Source organism: Mchenga conophoros, linkage group LG2 (genome assembly GCF_057382185.1).
Source record: "Mchenga conophoros isolate Kocher_MC1m ecotype Shallow Benthic linkage group LG2, M_conophoros_male_GT1.1, whole genome shotgun sequence".
Taxonomy (NCBI): domain Eukaryota; kingdom Metazoa; phylum Chordata; class Actinopteri; order Cichliformes; family Cichlidae; genus Mchenga; species Mchenga conophoros.
In genome coordinates this window covers 9,091,131-9,100,798 of record NC_140527.1, presented here as the reverse complement: position 1 = coordinate 9,100,798, position 9,668 = coordinate 9,091,131, and positions in this window count along the sequence as shown.

The following is a 9,668-nucleotide window of genomic DNA, read 5'->3' as shown; positions in this document are numbered from 1 at the left end:
TAACCTGAAAAAATCATTATCACCTTTGAATCCTTGGCTGCAAGCTATCAAGGAAGTTGCTTCTACAGGCTTAAGTCACTTGAGGGTTATTGTTTAGCATTGTGCCTATCAGCACACCTTGGGGTTGAACAAAAGTCGAAGAAAGTAATCATCGTTGGTAATCATTTTTAATGCAAAGCAGCCAGCATGAAACACACAGATGTATTTAACGTGCGCCTCGTGTGCTTATTGCCTATCGCTCTCGCAAACTGTGATGTAGCTGCACAGCCAACAAATATGTGGTTGTTCTCCCTCAGGCTGCTGCTGTAAATCCAGTATGGATCTGTTTTAAGGGGCTTTGGGTGAACTATGTGCTCTATCGGACCGGCAGGGCCTACTATAGCATCATTAGTGCAGCAGAGTAGTCTCCTACACAAGCTAATTGAAGCAGAGATGCAACAGAAGGACTTAATGAAGAGGGCATTTTTCATTTTTCCTAAATGCAGGGATAGTACAACTGTTTTGTTATATCTCCTGCATACTACTGTTCTCTTGTTGTTGAGTAGATTTTTAAAACTGTATATAACTGAGTTATGAGCTTCTTATTGCAGGAAATTTCTTCTGATTTGCCAGAAACATTCCCTTGGATGCAAATTTAAAGTTATTTAGTCTTTGACAGTCAAAGCTAATCATATCCTCAATGATTTATAGTGTTTCTGACAAAGGTTAATTTATATCCTAAAGGTCTGAAATGCAATATCACAAAATTGTTTGATCTTCTGCATCTTCTGTGTTATCAGCTTAAATCTCTTTGCTTTTGTGTGAATGTGGGTTTTAGAATTTCTTTGAAAATGGTTTTTAAATCTGCAGATCTGTAAATCTTAAGGCCGCAGCAGTCACAAAGCTCAGCTAACCACACAGAAAACACATCCAGGGGAGCTCACAGTACAAGCTGGGATTTTATATAAAGAGAATTATTTCTCCCAACTGCACCACTGTACCAGGATCTCCCACCTGATTAATCCCTCTTTAACCCCAATAAGACAATCACAACATTTTGTTGTTTGTTTGTTTTTTATTCCCATATTAATTTTATTTTTATAACACTAAAGCACAACAGCAGTAGCCTCAAGGCACTTTATAATGTAAGGCAAAGACCCTGGAATAAGAGAAAACTTCAACAATCAGATAATCATGGTAAAATGGTAAATGGCCTGTATTTATATAGCACTTTACTAGTCCCTAAGGACCCTAAAGCGCTTTACATATCCACCCATTCACACACACATTCACACACTGGTGATGGCAAGCTACATTATAATCACCTATAAGCAAGTCATTGGTGGGAAGGAAAAACTTAACAGGAAAAACCTCCAGCAGAACCAGGCTCAGGGAGGGGTGGCCATCTGCCCTGACTGGTTGGGGGTGAGGGGAGGAAAACAGCACAAAGAAATACTGTGGAAGAGAGCCAGAGAAAGGAAGGTTTTAAACTTACCCTTAAAAGTAAAGACAGTGTCTGTCTCCTGAATCCTGAACTGGGAGCTGGTTCTGCAGAAGAGGGGCCTAAAAGCTGCCTCCCATTCTACTTTTCAAACCACAAGTAAACCGTCAGTCTGAGAGCAAAGAGCTCTAATGGGGTGATATAAGGGGGTATCATATGAGGTCAGAAAAGATGGGGCCTGATTATTCAAGACCTTGTATGTGATGAGAAAAATTTAAATTCAATTTTGGATTTAACAGGGAGCCAATGAAGAGAAGCCAGTATAGGGGAAATTGCTCTCTCTTTCTAGTCCCTGTCAGTATTCTTGCTGCAGCATTTTGAATCAACTGACAGTGTTTCAGGGATTTTCCAGGCCATCCTGATAATAATGAATTACAATAGTCCAGACTAGAAGAAATATGCATGAACTAGTTTTTTAGCATCCGTCTGAGACAGGATGTTTCTAGTTTTAGAGATATAGCACAAATGACAGAAGACAGACATATTTGTTTAATATGAACACAAAATGACTTCAAGATTGAGCACAGTGTTACCAGAGAGCAAGGTATTGCCATCCAGGGCAAATATCTGGTTAGACACCATGTTTCTAACATTTTTATCTTGAGAGAGACAAAACCATGATATTTGATACCTTTCTAAATAAGTTAACCTGTATTATGTTCAAATTCTCAAGGATTCTTCTAATTATTTTTGCATTATTCTGTGAAATATTTTCTATCTGTGCTCTTTTTATTACTGCATGGCTTTAAATATGTTTCTTTTAAGGAAGTTTCTCAGAACTCATTGCATAATTTTCACTGGTATGAAACTGAGCTGGTAGTCCTGGAACAAGACATTTTTGTTCCAAGAAAAAAAAATTCAGATCTCTTTACCTGAATCTCAAGTGCAGGTTCATGTGAATATTTCATGCCTAGGCTTCACAGAGCTCTGGTTTTAAAAGCGTGGTACAAAACTCTAGAAAGGACTTTTCTCACAGGTGCAACAGGAAACAGCAGCTGTTATGCTGTGTTATCTAAGACACTGTGAGATGCAGCATTCAGAATTGCTCCTTTTTTGTCCTTGTGCAGAGAAAAACCAATTTGGCCCCGACTCATAAACACGGCACTAGTGGTGAGAACTTGATTATGACAGCACATTAGCACTATAGGGGCAGTGCCCAAAACTCATTATATTCAATTAAGCATTGATCAGCCGATGAAAGTGTGGTGAAGGGCGTGTTGAGGACAGATATTTGGCATAGAATGAATATTTCTGATGCTCAAAGTTATTGGTGACGCAATTTACCATCTCCCCATAAAGCTTCTTAATTCTTACACATACATTCTGAAATATTCTCTAAGATCTAATTAGACCAAAATGTTTATGTAAAAGTGAACTTCTAACATAACTTGTATAACTCGCTAACAATGTTAGAATTCTCTGGTTAATTATCCTGCTATTTTGGACTCGTCAGAGATTAAATATACTTATATAACAAGATCTGTGTTTTTTCAATTTCTAATTTTTATAGCTCTAAGGGTAAGAAAAATGCTTTTTGCATATTCTTCAGCAACTCTTCAGAGAAACAAGCCAGTATCTAAAAATCTTTATGTAATCATTTTTAAATGATCTTTCTTTATTGTTTGTCTGATTATACCAGTCCCACGTGGTGCAGTAAGTAGGACCATGAAAGAAAGGGAGAAAAAAAAAAGACCATGAAGTTCTTGTTTTGCAAGGCAGGCATAGGTTAGATGATGGAACAACTGAATTCTCAGTTGTCGAAGGAGGCAGAGTGATAGAAACCTAATGCCAGTCTGTATAAACCTCAGAACGGCGTTCACTCTATCGAGAGAGCTCTGTGAATTGTGAACTTCCAAAAACAACACTTAGTTGGCATCATTTCCAGGACAAACGGGGCCACTTGTGATTATGTTAAGCACTCCGCACTTGGTGACAGAGGCAGTGGTACACTTAGTGAGACAATATACTAAATTATACTCAAGGAGTTTAAAACAGTGTGTCAAATATATTCACTACAGAAACCTATAAGTCATCCTAATGAACCATTAATTTGATAATGAAGAGGTGGAGCAATGGAGGTGTTAGGGATAGTCAGACATCTGCTGTTTGTTTTTGAAGTAATTTTTGCAGAGCTAATAATGCCTGGAGCTTTTGAAATGCAGCCATGTTCATCCTGGGTCCTGCTCTATTGGATGCTCACAGGCAATCCTGTGCTGCAAACAAGGTATCACGTTCTGCTTCCAAGGTGCCCTATACAGACATCCTGTCACCCCAGTAGAGGGGTCCTGTTTAGCCTCAACATTAAAGTGCTGCTATTAGCTTGTCAAACAACTCAACAGTGCAAAATTGTAATCAATACAAGCAACAGACCTCGCTCATCACGGTCTCATCGTGGTGCGTCACAGCACCACTTGTGCTTAATTTGGAAGCACAAACACCCGGGGAATAAAAAACAAGCCACTGAATCACATGTTGCATATTTATGTGAATATCAGCTGCAGTTGAAAATATCATGATTTATGGACATTTGTTATTCACTGGTTATTACCCAACATGTGACGGAGAGAATTGGATTGAGAGAAATGTAAGTTAAAAAATAAATAAATAAATGATATGACAAATGCTTAAATAGATATTAACTGCAGCAGACATCAGCAGTAAAAGCCTCACTATAATCAGTCTGTAACAATATGGATATTGGATATATGCTTAGAATGTAAGCATATATGTCACCACGCATCTTATAAAAGTCAGTCAATAAGATGAAGAACCAGTATTATTAGTATCTTTGTGTTGAATATCCTCATGTTTTTAATCTGCCTGTAACTTTTATAACTCCTCTGATATCTCTGTGTTCACTCCCAGCCTTCAGAGGTCCACTGAGGTCTTATTCTAACTCTTCAAATCGGCTTTATGCTGAATCAAAAACCACCGGTGTGACTCAAATGAGATCTACTCTGCTGGAGGAACAAGCCTAACATCTATGACATCCAGGAGATAAGAGTGTGCGAAATCTCTGTATAGAGATCAGTGTTCCCTGTGTGGACAGAGTCAGTTGCGAAGGCTGGCTGCCTTTATTGTTGTTTTCCATGCGGGGAACCTCATGGGGTCAGACGTAATTCTCCAGCACAGCGTGAATGGAGATGAATCACTGCTATGGCAGGAATCTTAAAGCAGATGGCACCTTTTCAGCTCTATGCAGGAGTTTCAGTTCCTCCAACCTGTTGTCGGAGAGGAGCACGGTGTAGAATGCGTGATGTATTTTTGTGCTTTGCGTGCTGCACACCTTTTATTGTTTTGCTTGCTCAGCTTTTTCTGTACCTGTGGAAAAGTTCACATGCCCTTTGAAAGGATCTAAGCTGACTTCCTGTTTGCTGCTCTGCTTTTCTGCACTGAAATAATTTGCTGTCATTTTCGACTCACGAAATCTCATGGCAGCTTATTCTGTAAAAGTCATTCCTCGTTCATCACACCTCTGCTGCTCCTACTACAGCAAAGTATGCCTGCAATTCTTAGTGATTGCTCCCTTTTACATTTTAAAATAATGTGGATGACAAGCCTTGACAGAGACACAGGTGCACAGATAGCAGTCTAACTCATATATTTGCAAGGGAGTAATCAGGCCGTGGGCTCCTTGGCTGCGATTTCACACACGTTTGGCAGCAGACGTTCACTCAGTGACATAATGACTTGTTGTTTTCCAAGAGCATCCAGTCTGATTTCTGCCTGCATGTCCAGCTGTAGACTGTAGATCGCAAATTGTCTAAATGAAAGGCCATTAACATCTGTCACACGCAATTATGTTTAGCATCCTTGTCTCTAATTCCATTCTGCCCAGCAACACATTGCCAGGAGATGTTTCCCTTCATTTTTTAGACCGCCCAGCTTGTGAATCACTGCTCTTTGGACAGTTGCACTGATGATCGCTTCCGACAGAAGACTGGGAACAAAACACCAGGCGTGTAAACTGTCCACTGACAGACTCAGGGTCAAGACCCACTAAAAATAATCCAAGGAAAAAGCTTTTTTCAGTGTTGATTGCAGCATGTTAATATTAAAGTCTACAGCATGTTTGACCTAAAAAGGCAGTCTATCACCAATACTGATTTACAACAGAAAGCACACTGAGAATTTGAAGCAGTTAATCTGTTTTAATGAAAAGTTTCAACATCTACTGACCGAGCTGCCAGCTTCTGTGAATGATTTGATACAAGCAAAAAGATCCCCGTCATCCTAAAACGTTTGGACTCTGTGGCCACACTAAGGAAAAGTGGCTAGTGTCATTTTTGTGTATTAAGGATTTCTTTCGGTTTTGAGATGCGACCTATGTTCAACCTCTATATTATTGACAGTGTTCTCTTAATATTCTTACTTTGTATTTTCTTATGCTTGTGAGTTTTTGTTATCTATGCCTTTAGTTGTTTGTTTAGCTTTGGAAGACTTCAGGTTTGTTATTAGTTCCCTTATGTGTTCCTATAAAACAAATCCACTCACTAAAGCCTGTTTAAACTGAGTCCTTTGACCAGGTTACATGGAGGCAGATGGTACAAGAGTGTGTACAAACGGCAGTACCGGGGCATGTACCCATCTAACACTGAACATCATTAATGCAGGCCAAAGTTCACGACACAACATCCCTTATGGACTCCTGAGCACAAGCGGCATAGATGAGTCATTAATGGTGTTATGCACCACTGACCTGCTGACCAGCTCCAAGGATGCCAAAGATCAGTGGCTCCATGATATCCTCACAAGCTTTCAGTACAATTCATAACTTTTCATGAATCACTGTACAAATGCACATCAGATTTCCTGTAAATTTGTTAATTCCTAAAAAATCATTAGCAGTTTTTAAATAGATTACTATTGCATGCTTTTGGCCCTAGATATAAAGCAGTGAGAGCAAAAGAAGTACAAAACCTATATTTTAAGTCTTGGCTCAACTGAGACAAGCACTGAAGTTCAATAAACCTTGAAACCAGTGGAAACCTTTTTCTTATAGCTCAAAGCAATCCACAGACACATGTGGGAATTTCTGACCATGGGAACAATTGCTCTTACTTGAAGCACAATATATTTTCTCAGTTTCTTTTCTCTGGGCTTAAAAATCTCAAAGCATCAAAGAACACAGAGCCGTTTGTTGTGGGGATTTCTTCAAAAGTTCCTCACCTTTTGGACGGCAAAGAAGGTGCGACTGTGCACAGAGACTTTAAAAAAAAAAATGTATGTATGCTGTTTTCAAGCTACTCACCATCTATGAAGGGTCTGACATAGTTTTTAATGTGATGTCTGGAGCAGCTGGTCACTTAAGGAGCAACTGTAAAACTGGCTCTGACAATATCACACGAGTGTGTCCATAGAGCAGATCGATTCCCTGAAGAACATCGAGATTCAAAGCCACGCAGACCTTCGGAGAGTCTCAGCTTTGGCTTTAACGCTCTCTAGAGCAGCGACATGAATCCTTAATATACAGCTGAGAAATATCTTCTAGTTTCCATAGAAACTTTTCAAGCCTTTCCTGCTCTTGCAGTATTATCAGCACCCTTTTACTGGTTTCCTGTGAAAATTTACAGCTCTCATGAAGACCTGGGAACTAAGTGGGAGTGAAACCTCGCCAACACAGCAGCTCCAAATAGCCCACATCGGATTCCCGAAGGCTCCCCTGCCATCTGCAACTCCACACACCCACCAGCAGCCAATACACTTGCTAACGGTGGTGGGGGTTAATTAATGGAGCCCTTGCTCAGAAACAGCAACCGTATGCATTAATCATCTCATCTATATTTAATATTCAATGCTTTGCTAATCCTTGATGTAGTCCAACAAAATCTGGTTTTGTTTTTTAGCGAGAAATGGAGCAGAACAGAGGAGTAAACCCTGAATATTAATGATTACGTTCCTGCTGCCTCGTCAGTGAAGTCGGAGAAATGACCACATGGATACACAGATGTGTTTCGCTGCAGTGCTGCTGTGTTTAGCCAAGTTGGCAGCCAGCAAAGGCTCTCATTCCCACTTTCCTGTCAGCTCATCCCCCATCTTTCTCTCAGATTTTTTGGACGACCTGATGCAGGGACAGATGGATCAGACCAGGCACCCTTGTTCCCTTCTGGGATTCAGAACAACAAGCCAAATGCACTGCAAAGTTACTTTGAACTTGATTACAGCTCTTATTACAGGGTGCTTTGTCAGCTCACAAGCTGCTGACTCATTCATCAAGCCGTATTGTCTGCTGCAAAAAGCGTTTCACCTACTGCTGCTTGATGAGTTAAATAGCTGTTGGTGGTGATGCACAATAGTTTGGGATTTTGCAATACATTAACTGTCACTGTAGTCCTCACTGCTGTTTGTGCTGTTTGCTTCCCTTCAGAGAGATGGCCTTTAAATCTGATAGCGTGGGCAGCACAAAATGCCACAGCTGGGAAACACAGACAAAAATACTCACTGAGATGGGTGAAAGAAAATATTTTATGATAAAATAAAAATGTAAAAAAGCTTCAGTGAGGTTTAAATGACTTCACTAGTACGACACCGTATTTATAGTTGACCAGTAATATGCATATCTTATATACTGGCATATCTTAAAGCAAATTTATGGTACAGCAAACGTGTCCATTTCCATAGGTATTCACCCACACAGAGGGTTTTGCCACCTGCACCAACATGCTTGTGTGCAGTCCTTGATAAAACAAAAAGCGCATAGCTCAAGGTGGATGAGGTTAAATGCTAATTAGTTAAAAACTGGGACAGAACAGACAGTCGAGTTCATCATAAACAGGAGAAGCACAAAAACCATCAAAGACCAATAGTGTGCGACACAGTCTGTGGAGTGGAAAGTGATGGACCCAAATACAGATGAACGAAACTTGGAAACGGAACTTGATTATAACAAAGTGGAGGCCGAAAAAACTAAACATGAACCAAACACAAAAAAACATAAATGAGAAATACAGACACACAAAACCCAAACTGGGAAAACTAAATATACGAAAACCAGGAACACTAGGAAATACATGAACACCTGAGACATGGGAGGTTAGCAATAGATGACAAGCAGACAATCTGGCAACAAAAGAGGAACACAAAGGGCTTAAATACACAGAGGGATAATGAGGGAATGAGACAGGAAAAGAGCACAACTGGCAGTAATCACACACAAAACTGAAAACAATAAGATAGGACGTGAGACTGTCAAAGTAAAACAGGAAACATGAGACAGGCACAGAGACACGGACTCAAACAATGAGAAGCACAGACATAAAAACATAACTTGACTAGATGTAACACAAGGAGACAGAACCTAAAGATCAGGAACTATAAATAACATAAGCAGAAAACAATCAAGAGAATCAAAACCATGAAAAACAACAGAGAACATAACTTAATCAGACCCAGTCCCGTGACATAAATCATGTTCTGTCAAACCTAAAGTCAAATGTAATCAATATATTTGATACAACCCATATTTGTTTATTTATTATCTTTATTTTAATGTCACTAGTTTGGGCTCATTTTATAGTTTGCAGTGGAGCATATGAAAATAGATAGATGACAAGAAACTGGGCAAAACTGTGGTTTTTGGAGTTTAACCATCACTGTGTCTTGACAATCTCTTTGTCTTCTTTACTGACAAGAGTTTAATGATTTCAGCATAACTCACTCTAACTCTGGTGATACAAAAGAATAATAATCAGTTCTTGTTTCTATTCTTGTTGTTTACAGGTGCAATGAAACAGATGAGAATTATCAACTAGATTTTCATTTTGGAGCCAAGATGCCATCGCACTCACTTGTTTATAATCTTCCCACAATGAGCTGAATGCTAAATTACAGATTCAGCTCATACAGGTGCATTGCTTTTCATAGCTAAAGGTCACAGCTGCTTCACACCAGCCTGTATTTTTCTTGTCACATTATCACCTCAATGCTTCTCATGGCAGCATTACCAGTGTTGCTCTGCTACAGAGGCTGTGAATGTGAAAATCTCTGCGTTGTGTGATTACTGAGCTTTGTCACCTCACAGATCGGTGCATGTTGAGCAAAGTAGAAAAGTATAATTGCACATGCACCTTTTCTATATGCTATGCTCTTTATCATGCTGTAATTGCTGCCTTGGCATAAAGATAGGTTGCCAAGGCGGAATAATAGTTCTCTGTAACTTTTGCAGGACCAGCTGGTAAGCATTTATCTA